Source organism: Phalangium opilio, unplaced genomic scaffold (assembly GCF_054372755.1).
Source record: "Phalangium opilio isolate 3A_F unplaced genomic scaffold, DU_Popi_V2 ptg000105l_1, whole genome shotgun sequence".
Classification (NCBI taxonomy): domain Eukaryota; kingdom Metazoa; phylum Arthropoda; class Arachnida; order Opiliones; family Phalangiidae; genus Phalangium; species Phalangium opilio.
Genome location: NW_028324207.1, coordinates 3004444 through 3020428, shown reverse-complemented (window position 1 = coordinate 3020428; position 15985 = coordinate 3004444). Strand labels below are relative to the sequence as shown.

Sequence of the window (15985 nt, the reverse complement as noted above, 5' to 3'; positions counted from 1 at the left end):
CTCCCATTGAATTGTGTATCTACCCTTTTAATATATCTATGTCATTAATCAAGGCCTGTGCGCGTAGTTTCGAAGGGGGCGACTTTTAAGAAACGAGACTACTTATTTTTTCTCTATTTTACCGCGAGATGGCATTGATAGCTGGACCGAAACGCGCGCGAAAATTAATATTTAAAATTCTAAGCGTACGAAAATAAATATTTCAAATTCTTTAAGTCCAGCTAACCAGGGCCGGAATTTCCCGGAAATAAGCACAGGATATTGTCCAATAAAATTTTAAAATGTCTCTTAAATTTATTAAAAAAAACTAAGGGGGTCACTGGACGGTTGACCAGTAAATTTTTCCAACGTATTGACAGCTTGACTATAAATTTTCCAGCGAAAGGGGGTACCACTGGACACATGTCCTATAAACATTTTTTTTTAATTTCCGTCAATGCAGCTAACAGTGCTCTCAGGTGAGAGAATTCGGCAACTTAAATTAAAACGAAAAATAAAAATCGGACCGCGCACAGGCCTTGAGTAATGTAGGCAACGATTAGAATATGAATTATTAAAAACTGAATTTATACATAATCCTTGGTGACACTTTTTCAAACCCACAAAGGCCAGAACTTAGAAATTATTATATGTATTGCAATTTGAAATTAAGTTTAATCGATATGAGAAATTTGGTTTTAATTGCGTAGTTCAAACATTTGTTATGATTAGAAATTTTACAAGAAAAACGGGTATAAATGCGGCGTTTTGAGATAAAGGGAGCTTAAATTTTTGGGGAGAAATGATATTTAGGAAAAATTGGTTCTGGAATTGTCAAGCTCAGTCGTCCTTTTTAGCCACATCGTAGTATATAATAGGCTCTTAGTTTGACCCGAGCCGTAATAGTAGTAGTAGTAGTAGTAGTTGTGGCCGGAGTTTTCGCTTTCGTTATTGTCAGGTTTTAAATTAAAAGGAACTTTATAGTACCTTAACCCACCAATACGGGTAGCTGAACTCGGTTAGAGATTTTATGTCGATTAAAATTTTTCACATCGGACCCGGGTCGCTGGCATATATAATATAAAAATTATCCGTCTATTGCATTGTGAGCATTTAACCTTAGGCTTAGATAGACAAGAATAGGCCCAAAAGGTTTTAAAAAATCAAGTGAACCAATATTGACAATCAAAATGGTGAAATTAAGCACGAGATTAGAATTGAAACTTTAATGATATGCCGCACGTGCTGGCGCGTGATGCTAGCGCGTGATTTAAAAAGATTTTTTTAAAACCTATACAAAAATGTCAACTTAACTTTACACTACGCGAAATGATATACTATACCTTTTCAGCCTTTGCTAGTGCTGTACTGTTAGGTTGTGAAAAAGCGTACCCTCTTGGTCGCGAAACCTTGGGTCTAATTAGCAAAAATGTATCCACCTCGCTATGTTAAGCTCCATATAGTTTAATATTACGATTTCGGATTGAGTATAAATAGAAAATCCCCGACGGGATTTACTTAATTAATATCAGTGTGTTGATATTTTCAGGGAGGAGAGACTTGAGAGGGAGTGTTAAAGTGAATAGGCGCGTTCTTTCGCTTCGTGGCTAAAATCGTCTCTCTCTGGCGCTGAAATTCAGGTTTTGGGAAAAAAAAGCCGCCACGATCCCTTTTTCTCAAGCCAGAAAATCTAACATTTTTCTTTTCATTGTGGTTCATCCGATATTTCATTACACAATTGTACAATATTTTGGACTTATTTAATTGGGTTTTTGAGAGCTTATTTTTTATTATTTGATTTTTGGCCACTTTCCATATTTCTCCCATACATCCCCCTCCAATAGGGTCTTTGCGCGTGACGTCAAGTTACCTACCCCCTTTCCTCTCCCCTTGCCGGCTGCCCGCTCTGGCCACGTTAGGACGCCATGTTGACATCCCCTGGAAACCGGTTTTCGCCCCCTATTTCTTCTCCCTTTTTAATCTCGCGGAAACACCCTATTGTCAATAGGGATCTTTCAAACCTTTCTGAACTCAGTGGCTCCGATGGCTCGTTTGGCTTCCCTACATTTACTATTGTTTGACGATGCGGTAGATAATCTTTCATTATACCAAAAACAATCTTTCCATAGGCTTGCAAGACTTGTAGTTTTTCATTTTGATCTTCCCCTCCACAAAACTCTAAAAAGCTGACAAGATGCGAAAAATTTTCTAATATGGACGTGTACCAGTCTATTAACGTCCTGGTATTTTTCTCTACATTTGTTATTTTCTTATTTGTGGCATTTCTTTTAACATTTTTCTCAAAAATGCTTAAAAAGCTATCACATAATCTTTTAATTAGCCTTGAAGGCTTTCTGGCCTCTGTAAAGCAGCTTCATGAATTTTTGCTTGAGCTAATGTTCCAAAAGTAAAGTTGTTCACCTTAATTTTCTCAAAAATTAAGTCCGAAACTTCGCTAATATTCATATTCACGGAATTCGCGTTTAAACTTCATAACAAAAAACATAAATATCACTAATAAACTTTTGATATCACAATAAAAATACACCACCAAACCTTTTAATCGACCTTGGTTAGGTCTTTGGCTAGGATTACAGTTAGCAGTACAAATAGCAGACGAACAACCGCGTTACTTGAACATTAACACAAAAGGACTCTTTCTTATAGAGTAAGTAGGCTCTGGGGTGTAACTCTACGCGAGCTCAACGGCCAACTACGACGAAAGTCTGAGGTAGCTGAAATATTCCCTTGTGTCATACTTTCCCCTAATAAACTTTTGATAATAGCCATTCACGGGCCTTAAGGTAATCAAGGAGGCAGTGATCAGCCTTAACCAAGTCTGAACCATGAAGTCTAAACTCTTTATCTTTCAATTTAAACTTTTAATGTATTTTAAAAATAGGTCTCATCATATGTAATCCAGTTTTTAAAGGAATATCAATATTTTAGTAAATTAACTTAATTTATACAAAAACGAGTTTTGCTTCGCAGTCCTAAAAAACTGCATTTATACACAATCCTATTGGTAAATGTCAATGTAAGCTAAAACTAGGCAAATCACGACACCAAAGATTTAACAAAAGTATAAAGATTTATTTATTGCTTCTCTCGTTTTACTCCGAACTGCGTATCAAAAATGGAGAGAGATCAAAACAAACAAAAAGAAAACTATCAAAACGAGAGACATCTATGTCACTCTAAGAGTACTATACTTGGCGGGAAATCTAACTTTGCATTCCTCCACACCCTCTCTCAAAGTTATACATTTTTCATTATTTTACAATTTTTACTTTAGAAATGAACAATATATTCCGCTCATTTAATTTAGACCAAGTAAGGATGATAGTTCATTTGTCTTCAACCGTTGAAGTGGTTTTGTCAATAAGTCTGCAAGCATGGTTTCTGTGGGACAATAATCGAAAATAAACACATTTCGCAATTCTTTAACGAAATGGAATCTTATATCTATGTGCTTGGTTCTTTGCGTGACGTTTTCATTTGCAACCATTTTTAAGCAGCTTTGATTATCTTCAAAAATTTTCGTTTGGAGATTTTCTTCCTTAAAATCTGCCAACAGTTGTCCAAGCCAGAGTGCTTCTCTACACGTTTCTGCGAGTGCTACGTACTCTGCCTCTGTCGATGATAACGCGACATTTGGTTGCTTTCTGCTTGCCCAACTGATTGTCGCTCCTAACCATGTGAAGACATATCCTGAGTTTGATTTTCTATCTTGTAGGTCGCCACCCCAATCTGCATCAGCATATCCGGTCAGGGTGTTTGATTTCTCTTCTTTCTTTCCGAGTTTCAGCTTCCAATCCAGGGTTCCCTTTAAATAGCGCATAACTCGTTTGACTGCGTTCCAGTCTGACGAGCTAGGATTGCTAATGTTCCTACTCAGAATAGAAACACTGACCGCTATATCTGGTCTCGTGCAAGTGGCTACATACAGAAGGCAACCAATCGCTTGGCGATATAATTCTTTGTCTTCCATTTCTTCATGGTCTCTTTGTGATTTTTCAGCCATGTAGCCTATGTCCAACGGTGTTTTAGCTACCTTCGCGCCTTCCATGTTGAAACGTTTCAGAATGCGTGAGATGTAGTTTGTCTGATGGATGTGGAATATTCCATTAGCGTCACGAGAAAGTTCTATTCCAAGATACAATTTTAGATCTCCGAGATCGCAAATTTTGAACTCCTTCTAAGAGTTCACCTCTTCCCATAACACGCTTCCCATAAACTCATCATTTCCGACAACAACGAGGTCATCCACGTATTTAAATACGTAAAACCATTTTCCCGCGATGTTCTTCGCGTACAGACATTTGTCTGCTTGCCCTCTCTGAAAACCATTTTCATCAAGAACCTCATTTAGTCTTTCGTTCCACACACGCGCAGCTTGCTTCAGTCCGTATATGCTTCGGTGTAATTTGCAGACGTGCGCTGCATCTTCGGTTTCAAACCCCGGTGGCTGCTTCATATAAACTTCCTCATTAAGTTTACCGTTTAAAAACGCCGTTTTCATATCGAAGTGTCGAACTTTCATGTTTTTGTGTCCAGCAATGGTTAGTACCGTTCTCAATGTTGCGTGTTTCCCAACGGGTGCAAAAACTTCATCGTAATCCGTTCCGAATACTTGGGAAAACCCTTGAGCAACGAGTCTTGCTTTGCGCTTGATGATAGTGCCAGTCGCATCTCTCTTGGTTTTAAAAATCCATTTGCAACCCACTGCTTTCTTGTTTAGTGGTAGCTTCATTAGAGTCCAAGTTTCCATTTCATCAAGCGATTTCAGCTCTTCTTTCATAGCTTTTATCCATTCCTCCTTGTTAGGGCTTGCAAGTGCTTCCTCCAACGTACGTGGGTCTTGATCATCATCCCAATCTTGTTTAGCCAACATTACGTTAATCAACCTTTCCGGAGGTTGCCCTTTGTTTATTCGCTAAGAGCGTCGTGTCGCTTGATCTCTATTATCTTCTTCAACTACTGGAATCTCGATTTCATCCGGTTCTGTGATTGCTGCTTCTGTTTCAGGGATTTCAACGTAACTACCAGTTTTCTCAGTAACGACCTTGGGTTTTTCATCTGACAAGTGCTTTTGACCACAAGTTTCTTCCAGGAATTTAACATCTCTGCTGATAGTGACGAGATCTGTTTTTGTATCCACAAGCCTGTACGCTTTAGATCCTTCCTCGTATCCCATGAAAACTAGTTTCACAGCCTTTTTATCTAGTTTTCTTCGTTTTTTGTCTGGGATATGGGCTAAAGCAGTGGTTCCAAAAATGCGAATGTGGTGGAGATCCGGTTTCTCTCGAAACCATAACTCGAAAGGCGTCTTCTCCAGCACTCTACTGGGAAGTCTGTTTTGCAGGTAGCAAGCGGTTGTGACCGCTTCTCCCCAGTAACGGTTTGGCAACTCTTTGTCCGTCAACATACACCGAGCCATCTCAGTCAGTGACCTATTCTTCCTCTCAGCTACACCATTTTGTTGCGGTGTATATGGCGCTGTTAATTGCCATTCAATACCTTCTTGCTTTAGGTAGGCTTTCAGTTCTTTGTTGACATATTCGCCACCTCTGTCAGAGCGAAAAGTGCGAGGCTTTTTCTTGTATTTTGTTTCACAAAGTCTTACGAAGTTTTGAATGTGCTCTGTCACTTCGTTTTTATTCTTCAGCAGGGCTATTATCGTATACCTGCTGTAATCGTCAATCAAAGTAAGAATGTACCGTTTTCCATTTGGAGTAACGGTTTGCATCGGTCCACACAGGTCTGTGTGTATCAAATCCAGAGTGGACTTGGCCTTGCTGTGAGAGGTAGGGAATGGCAAGCGAGCCATCTTTCCCTCCACACAAGTTTCACAACTCTGTGTTTTGTCACATTTTGACAAAGTTATTCCCATTCCTAGATTTTTCTAGACTAGTAACTCCACTGCATCTGGATCTCTATGTCCCATTCGACGATGCCAAACATGGATACATTCTTTCGGACTTACTGCTTTGTGAATCATCAGTACCTTCTTAGGCTGAGCCAATTTGTATAGATCACCTTCAAGTGTTGCATAGGCCACGATGTCACCGGTTGCTTCACTTATCGTGCAATTGTCGTTTATGAAGATTACCTTGAGCCCCTTTTTGGTGAGCTCACGGACTGACAGAAGACTACCTTCTAGGTCAGGGACCAGCAAAACGTTTTCAACATTTGCTGTCGATTGCGATTCCTTTCCAGTCATACACGTTAGTAAGCCTGATCCTCTTCCCGTAACGTCTAGAGTTACGCCTTGCGCCGTAAATACTTTCTCACTGAAAGTGTCATCCAAGTCAGTGAAAAAGTTTTCATCATTTGTCATGTGACTTGTCGCGCCTGAGTCTATATACCACGCATTTCCGCAAGGCTGTTTTGATATTTTGAAAGTGGTGTAAGCTGGCTCTGTTGAACGTTTCGAGGTTTGTACAACATTTACTTGCTCTTTCTTGGCTTTATAGACCCAACAATCCTTTTTCATATGTCCTGCCTTTCCACATTCATAGCACGTGAACTTTGCCTTGGATGATTTCGCCATACCAGGCTTTTTCTTCACGTAAGCCTTTAACGCTGTTTCCTGTTGGTGTCCAGATCCTATTCGTCGTTTATACTCATCAACTATTTTACCCTTTACTAATTCCAGTGTTAAATCAGTTTCGTCTCTTGACTCCAGGCCCGTAGCCAGAAAAGTTCCGCAGAGGGGGCAGTATCTTTCTGTGAGGGGGCATGGCAGATGGAATTTTTTTTATAGAATAACATAAATATCAAAATGTCAGACAATAAATATTTCCGCAGGTATTTCATTATTGACACTCATTTAACATTTGAAAATCAACCTTTTTTTAAAAAGTTTAAAAAAAATAAATTGTTAATAAACAATTCTAAATCTAAATTTCAAGTCAGATCTTTTTCGTAGGCTAGGGAAGTTAAGTTTCACTTTCTTTCAAGTGACATAGCTCGTCGTTAAAGTGAAAATACCCGAGTAGGGCAGGAAAAGCTTGCCTCGCAACTTCGTAAGTCGCTGTTGAGGCGTCAAATGTATTGATTTCGAAATCAAATAAAAAATCTGAAATCAGCAACGAAATCACAAAACATTAAAGAAATCATAAAATTAGGAAAAAACACAAAATCAACAAAGAAATCACGAAATCAACATAAAAATCACAAAATCAGTAAAGAAATCGTGAAATCCAGTACAAAATTCATGAAATCCAAAATCCAAAGAAATCACAAAATCCGACGAAATCAAGGGGAAAATCTCAAAATCCGAGGAAATCACGTGAAAAAAATCAAAATCCAACGAAATCAGGGGAAATATCGCAAAATCCGTCGAAATCACGGGAAAAATAGCGAAATCCGACGGAATCACGGGAAAAATCTCAAAATTCGATGAAATTTATTGCATTTTATCGAATTCTGAAACCAAACGAAATCAAACGGAATCCGAACTAATCAAATTGCAAATTGGATTTCAAAATCCCGAACACTTTTTCCAAAACGTCCGACCCCTCGCTGTACCCCGACATACTATTTTGGTCCTGGATGACAAAACCAGCGATATACTGTATATCAAAGATATATATCAAGGATACATATCAAAAGTGAATTTAAAACATACAAATGAATCAGGGATATATCAAGAAAAAAAAATCCAAATGTATCAGGAATATACACAGGTAAAGACAATAAAGTGTAATATATATGTTGATATACATTCTAAATAGTTTGAATATTTGTGTACCGAAATGAAAATATTCATTACAGGGGCAAAGTTAGTTTGATAAGGGGGCATTGGAAAATTTTGAGGGGGCATTTAGGGGCAAACCGAAATCTTATTTGAGGGGGCAGGATATATTTTTGAGGGGGCATTGCCCCCTGGTGCCCCCCCGTGGCTACGGGCCTGCTTGACTCCAATGCCATTATCAGGGTTTCATAGCTCTCTGGAAGGCTACAAAGCAATAATGCTACAACAAGATTTTCTTTCAGGTTTTCTCCTAACCCTCGCAAACGGTCAACAGTGTTTAACATTTGACCCAAATGTTCTTCCGCATTGCCAGATTCAGATAATTGGCTTCTGCATAGCTGTTTCAAGAGAAATACCTTGCTGCACAATGTGCTTTTCTGATGATAATCTTTTATGGACTTCCACGCCTCTTTCGCTGTTGTCTTATCTCTGACGAGTAACAGCTGACATATGAAAAAGGATTGTTGGGTCTATAAAGCCAAGAAAGAGCAAGTAAATGTTGTACAAACCTCGAAACGTTCAACAGAGCCAGCTTACACCACTTTCAAACCAGTTGGGAAACCAAATTATTACCTCTGCGAGTCGAGATGATGATTACCTACAAACATAATTACCAAGATATGTAAATATTGCAAAAGTTAAAATTAATGGATTGTTCAAAGCTCTATACACAACTTGATCGGCGTGTAAATACTAATAATAATCTCAGTATACCTCAATGATATTCTTAGATTGTCCGTATGATTTCTAACGTTTGTCCATACTAAAGCAGATTTATCTTTAGCTACACCATGAGTTAATAATATGTTAGCTCCCTATAAGTTACTCAGGTACCATAGGCGTAAAGTATCCAGCGATTTCACCTCATTTCGCCCGCGCGGGAAAAAATCCGAATGTTGCGCTCTCTCTTGTCGAAAAAATCCCGCTCGTACGGCTCCTCGACCTCGAGTCGTCGGCCGCTTTTTCACCAAGGGAGTGTTTTAGTCGTGAATGTTTATGTTTTAACAATTTAACATTAAATCATGGCGTTTGTGTCAGTACTGAGACAAAAAAAACACGAACTCAATGCAATTTGCCGATATTGATAAAGAATGCTAAAGATAAGAGTTGTTATTGTGACTTGAAACGAGAAAATTATACAACAGCTAAATCCAATCCACTGATCTCTTAACTGTTTTCTTAACCGAGGCTACTGAGCGAAATATTCGGCTGCTTAAATAGCTCCGATATCATTGGCTAGCTTCCACTACACGCGCTTCCGGGGAAAAACCGGAAAGAAGAGTAAATAAGATTTTCGTTCCCGTGGCGGCCGTAGAGCGTCGCATATAATTGGGAAGCCGGCGGCGCGGGAGAAAACGCTGGAGTATAAAAATGAATTGCCTGAGTAACTTATTGGGAGCTATAGTCTGTCAAACGAAAGAAGAGCCCTGAGAAATTTTTCCAAATTGGTGTCGCCACCATCGACCCCATAGTACTTTATCAACTTGTTTTGTTTTGTCAATAGTCGTCTGTAATATAGTCTGCTATATACAGATAGGCTTAATCGCAATAGAACCAATACATTTTGCAATATATATTTAATACGTTTATGTTTCATGGTTTTTTACGATCATCGAGTATTAAAGAATATAAAACAAAATTAACGACAAGACACCAGTTTTATCTTTGTTGAACTAGCATTGCAATATATTTTAATGACATAAGTTAAAGTATCTGTATATAGCAGACTATATTACAGACGACTATTGACAAAACAAAACAAGTTGATAAAGTACTATGGGGTCGATGGTAGCGACACCAATTTGGACAAATTTCTCAGGGCTCTTCTTTCGTTTGACAGACTATAACATATTATTAACTCATGGCTACACTTTAAGAAAATTGCACAAATAGAATGGCAGTCCGTTTATTATCGGACTTCCGCGTCTAGGTTCCGTCGTGACACTTTAATGTGTAATTGACTTTTGACTCACTTTGAACCATTAATGTGTCTTCGTAGGGAAAACGAAAGTCAGCACACAAACTTTCACGCATCTCATCTCGTTAATTTAATAGAATTTTCCTTAGTATCTTGCAATGTCTGAATTACAGCGTCACCCTTCAAATTAAATTGTAACGTTATTAATAAACTGTTTGCAGCTGTTGAAATTACGAATGCATCATTCCGTTGGAAAGAAGATGAACCAGCATGTCTGAGGGACATAAACTTCCAAGTGCCTCATGGGGCATTAGTTGCCGTTGTGGGCCCAGTGGGCTCTGGCAAGTCTTCCCTCTTATCCGCGTTGGTTAGCGAAATGGATAAAATTGATGGTCAAGTGAAAGTAAACGGTAAAGTTGGGTACGTCACTCAGCAGCCGTGGATCGAAAACACTTCTCTTCGAAAAAATATCTTAGTCATTGACGATTTCGACGACGACAAATATAAGAATGTCATTGAGAGATGTGCTTTAGATTGTGATCTCAAGACCCTCCCCGCTCAAGACGACAAGGAAATTGGAGAAAGGGTACGTTTCGATCAATGCAATTGTTTTATCGTTATTAACCCGTATTTCAAAAGGGTATCAACTTGAGTGGTGGACAAAAGCAAAGGGTGAATGTGGCGAGAGCAATTTACCACGATGATGATATTTATCTACTGGACGACCCGTTGGGCGCTGTTGATTCGCACGTTGGCAAACACATTTTCAACAGAGTGATTGGACCAAATGGATTACTTAAGAACAAGGTAGAATACATACAACGTTTTTATAAAACTGTTATTTAGAGTATCTGGTCAATTTATTCATTTTTACTAAGACCAGAGTTCTAGTGACACACAGCTTAACATTTCTTCGAGATGTGGACCAAATATTTTTCATGAACAACGGAGAGATAATAGAAAAAGGCACTTTTGATGAAATCATGAGCAGAAGCAGTCTAGTTAGTGATTTTTTCGCTCAACATATGAAAGATTATAAGGAAACAGTAGAAGAAGATCTGCAGTAAGTTTGTAAAATTAGCTTCGAAGACGATTTGAGTAGAGGAATTGAGATCTACAGTTAAATATTTGTCCTTGTCTACAAGACCCACCCGAATCTTGCGCTTTCATAATACACTATTAGTGAATTCCATTCACTTAGGTCGAGCATCCCGAGCTATCATATCCAAGTGAGACCTCGATAAACTGTATTATGTTTCAGAATTATTTCGGAAGTATCTAAGACAGCTGATGTTAAAATGAAGGGAACAGATAAAGAAAACGCCAAACTCATTACTAAGGAGGTCTTAAAAGAAGGAAATGTATGCATTTTAAAGAATTGACAATTGATTTATTTGTTTTACACTCGGGGTCAAATTTGGCTTTAGTGTTGTAAAGGTCCCAAGTCGGGCCTAATCATTATACTTTTCATAGACTTCGCTTACAGTCTTCCGACATTATGCGACCGCAATGGGAATCGTAGGCTGTGTTGGGTTGTTTCTCATCAATTTTGTCTGTCCGTTGGTATATCAAGTAATGATCTACTGGCTCGCATTATGGGGGGATGACTCTAAAGATGGCGAAGCTGTTGACCCAGTTTTAAGAACAACCCGAGTTACAGTATACGGTGTGTTAAATCTCTGTGTAAGTGCTACATTGCACCTGACTGCCGTTGTCTCCTTGTTTACCACTCTGAAAGCATCAAAAGTGTTACACACTGATATGTTGAGATGCGTACTGCGCTGTCCCATTTCTCGCAAGATATCGACGATCTGGACCAACAGATACCGAACTTGATTAGGAGTTGTATGCTAACGATAGTAAACGTTGTTGTAATGACCGTTGCAGCTTCAATTGGAGTGCCTCTTTTTATAATTGCATTTGCCGTGGTTTTTACTGCGAATACATTGCTTCAGGTAAGAATGCAATTGGACAGCAAACAGAAAATAAGCCAGCTTTTGGATTTGACAAAGTTCTGGGGTTTAACTCAGCGTTTTTTCATGGCTTCAAATCGTCAATTGAAAAGAATTTACGGAACGAAGAACTCATTTCTGTTTTCCCACGTGTCTGGATCCGTTGCGGGCTCTTCAGTCATCAGAGCTAGTAACGCGGGCAATAAATACGAAACAAGGTTTCTTCAGCTTTTAGACGAGAGTACTGCAGCCAATTACATGATGAGCATGTGCCAAAGGTTTGCCAATGATAATAACGCAATGAATATTGTAATGATTTGTTTTGTGATATCTCACCATTTGATAAATGGTAATCCTTAAAAGGTGGATGACAGTTCGATTCAATTTACTGGCAAATTTTTTGATATTCTCTTCGTCACTTTTTCCTGTTCTAAGCAAAGGAACTATTGCACCTGGTGTAGTTGGATTTGTCTTGGTTGCATCTACAAGTGTAAGAAAATACAGCTCTTCCAAACTGGAATAATATTAAATTCCAAAAAAAAATCCAACTATGTTTCTATATATGTGGTTCGGATGATATACTTAATTATAAATTTTTTGATCAGCTAATAGGTATGCTAAAGTTCAGTGTAGTCCAAATAACCGGCTTGGAAACGCAGATCGTGTGTGCGGAGCGAGTTCACGAGTACTGTCATTTAGAGTCCGAAGCGGAATGGCATAAGCCAAATATTCCGTTATCTCCCCAATGGCCTGAATGTGGAGAAATTAGTTTTCGAAACTACAGTACCCGATATCGTGAAGGAATGGATCTCGTATTGAAAGATTTGAATTTCACGATAGAGGCCGGTGAAAAAGTCGGTGTAGTGGGTAGAACTGGAGCCGGAAAATCATCGCTGACCCTGGCCCTGTTTCGTCTGATCGAGGCAGCAGCTGGCGAAATAGTAATCGACGGAGTGAAGATCGCTAATATCGGGTTATTCGATTTGCGATCGCGTTTAGCTATCATTCCCCAAGACCCGGTTCTCTTTTCGGGTACATTGAGAATCAATCTCGATCCTTTCCGCAAGTACGGCGATCCGAGTCTCTGGTCCGCTCTCGAGCATTCCCATTTGAAACCATTCGTCAAAGGCCTTGAAAATGGACTCGATTACGCCGTCAGCGAAGGCGGACAAAATTTGAGGTATATAAATTGTGCCAACATTTGCAAAACATACATTAAACGATAAGTGATATTGTTGTATTTTCTGTTCTTTATCTGGAATAATCGGACAGCGATAAACTTAACTATAGTTTATTTACATTTAACATAAAGGCGGTCTAGCAGACCTTACAAGTACAACGGCTAAAATAGAACTCTCCGTAACGAGGATAGTCTGGAGCTTACATACAATCTTATAGCTAGTTCAATTCAGTTCAGTTCTGTTTAATACTAACACATCCTTTCCCTAATTTATAATTTTCACTATGGTTATTATAATTTACAGGAAGTTAAACTATTAATTATTTACAATCGCTATAAATTAAGTTTTTCTACATTTTTAATTATCCGACCGCTTCTTGTCTTCGTTAACGTAGTTTGGTTGCTTCGCTGTAATCCAGGGTCTGGTTGCGTTATATTTCGTTCTGCATTTGTATCTTCCTGCGAAACAGCGATATTTGTTGTTGATGTATCAGATTCCCCTGTGTGTGTTGATACAGCTGGCTGGCTGGAAATCGGACTTCTAGGTGAGACGGGATTTGAAGTTACTATTTCCTTGGACGTCTGGACACCAGAAGACTCGTTGTGAACATCAATCCATGGTTCATCGGGTTGGACTGATGATGGCATTGGAATTAGATGATATCGATTTCTCCGAACCGCACCATTAGGAGTGCTGAGGATATAGGATCGAGGTTCCTTTGCTAATTTCTGGACAGTTCCTTCGACCCTAAGATCGGTAATCCATACGTTTTCACCCATTTGGAGTGGAGTCAATATTTTGACTCTGTGACGTCTGTCATAATTTTCTTTTTGGTTCTGGCGACTATGATCTTCACGTTGTCGTACCACTTCAAATGGAGGAATGGCTGGGATCAATTCTTTCTCGCAAATAGGCAAGGTTGAACGCAATTTTCTTCCCATGAGAAGTTCCGCAGGGGTATAACCATTGGCTAATGGTGTGGAACGGTACGATAGCAATGCGAGGCTGCTGTCTTCATTCTTTTTGAGCGCCTTCTTTATGACCTTGACTGAGGCTTCTATGAAGCCGTTACTTTGCGCGAAACGCGGACTTGACGTCACGTGTCGGAAGCCGTAGTCTTTTGCGAAACGGGCGAAATCAGCTGTACTTTTGAATTGAGGGCCGTTATCGCTTTTCACTATCTCGGGAATTCCATGCGTTGCAAATATTGACTTTATGTTGCTGATGACAGTTTTGGAGGTTTGGTCACGTAGTTGACGAACTTCGAAATATCTTGAATAGAAGTCCGTGACCAATAAGTACCATTTTCCCTGAAGGTAGAAAAGATCCATCTCAACAACCTTCCAAGGTCTGTCTGGAAAGTCAGTCGGACAAAGAGGCTCATGATGATTGTTTGCTTCTTTGATACAGTTTGGACAGGTCTTTACTTTCTCCTCGATTTGTTTTGAAATGCCAGGCCACCAAACGGATGATTTGGCTCTCTCTCTACATTTGCTGATGCCTTGATGTCCGTGATGAATTCGCTCAAGAATATCTCTTTGTAATGCGTCTGGAATAATGATTCTAGATCCTTTCATGAGGAGGCCTTGCTGTAACGTTATCTCTTCTCGGAATGGATAATACATCACCACGTTCTGCGGGATTTTCTTCTTTTGCGGCCACCCATCAGTTGTGTACTGGGAAAGTTGCTTGCAAGTGGTATCCTGTTTTTGTTTCTCCCAAATCTCGGCCAATCTTACATCAGATGCGGGTATGCCCGACGTCACTAGTTGGACATGGGCAGCAACTTCGTCTTCTAGCTCGTTTTCACCCACTTCTTGTAATGGACCTCTTGACAATGTATCGGCAACTAGTAGTTCTTTTCCCGGCACGTATTGAACGTCATAGTTGTATCGCATCATTCTTATTCGAAAACGTTGCAGACGAGGAGACAAGTCATCCAACAATTTCGTCTGCATTATCGAAACCAGCGGTTTGTGATCGGGTACATTGAGAATCAATCTCGATCCTTTCCGCAAGTACGGCGATCCGAGTCTCTGGTCCGCTCTCGAGCATTCCCATTTGAAACCATTCGTCAAAGGCCTTGAAAATGGACTCGATTACGCCGTCAGCGAAGGCGGACAAAATTTGAGGTATATAAATTGGGCCAACATTTGCAAAACATACATTAAACGATAAGTGATATGTGTAATGATAAATGCTTTGCAAACTATGGCGTGTAGTAAAGTCTCGCTTCAAGCTCTCGAAAGTTATTAATATACATGCTTCAATGCGGTTTCTCTTTAGTGTTGGTCAACGTCAGTTGGTGTGCTTAGCTCGTGCATTATTGAGAAATGCTACAATTTTAATATTGGATGAAGCGACAGCTTCGGTGGACATGGACACTGATGCTCTCATTCAAGCGACGATTCGGAAGGAATTTGCAACGTCAACGATTATCACCATCGCCCATAGAATCAATACAATCATGGATTATGACAGGTATGCAATTTGATGGGAATAGGCTGAAGCTATGCTCCGACGTTATTCTTAAATTAATCCGTTTTTGGTTTTGAGTAAATTATACAGTACTGAATTCTGCATTTATAAATTCACCATTACAGGGTTCTGGTTCTGGACCAAGGATGCGTAGCAGAATTGGACTCTCCGAAAAATCTTCTCAAGAACGAACAATCGCTATTCTATGAATTGGTGAAAGACGCCAAACTTTTATGAGCTTTAAAAGCTGAATTACTTCAGTTGTGACCTTTTCGAAATGTAAATAGTGAACATGTAGTATCATTTGTATACGGTGAATCTGTAGAACAACTGAAATGAACAAATCAAAATTTTGTTAAAATTTAATAAAAACAATTAAGCCGCTTAATAAAGGTTAAAAGATGGATGATATCCCGTAATTTCGTTTTAATGCTTTTTCCGTTGTTTCCTAGTAATCTGCCATCGTGGAGCAATGTTTGAAGATACCGAGCTTCTTTCATTTCATTTCCAAGAAAGTTACTGCTGGGTAAATGCCAATGGAAAACGTCATAGAATTAAAACTAGATGACCCGAGTCACGTGTAGACTTCTCAACATATCTCCTTATCTGTTTAACCATAGGCAAATCTATTATATTTATACCTCCCTTATTTCCGAGGTAGGGTAATATAATTTAAGAGTACTATTCTGAGCCTAACTAAGTCGTGGACTAATAATTA

General features: G+C 39.2%; 2 pseudogenes across 1 annotated transcript; one reads left to right on the top strand and one right to left on the bottom strand.

Moving 5' to 3' along the window:
- Positions 1 to 3298: 3298 nt before the first annotated feature.
- LOC149625302 (uncharacterized) lies at positions 3299 to 4048 on the bottom strand (annotated as a pseudogene).
- Positions 4049 to 8163: 4115 nt separating this feature from the next.
- Positions 8164 to 15686, top strand: LOC149625301 (ATP-binding cassette sub-family C member 1-like; annotated as a pseudogene). Its single transcript, XR_016374584.1, has 10 exons — positions 8164 to 9691; positions 9878 to 10242; positions 10296 to 10463; positions 10535 to 10719; positions 10918 to 11017; positions 11130 to 11886; positions 11972 to 12098; positions 12214 to 12788; positions 15076 to 15270; positions 15393 to 15686. The product of XR_016374584.1 is annotated as an ATP-binding cassette sub-family C member 1-like (transcript).
- The last annotated feature ends 299 nt before the right edge of the window (positions 15687 to 15985 follow it).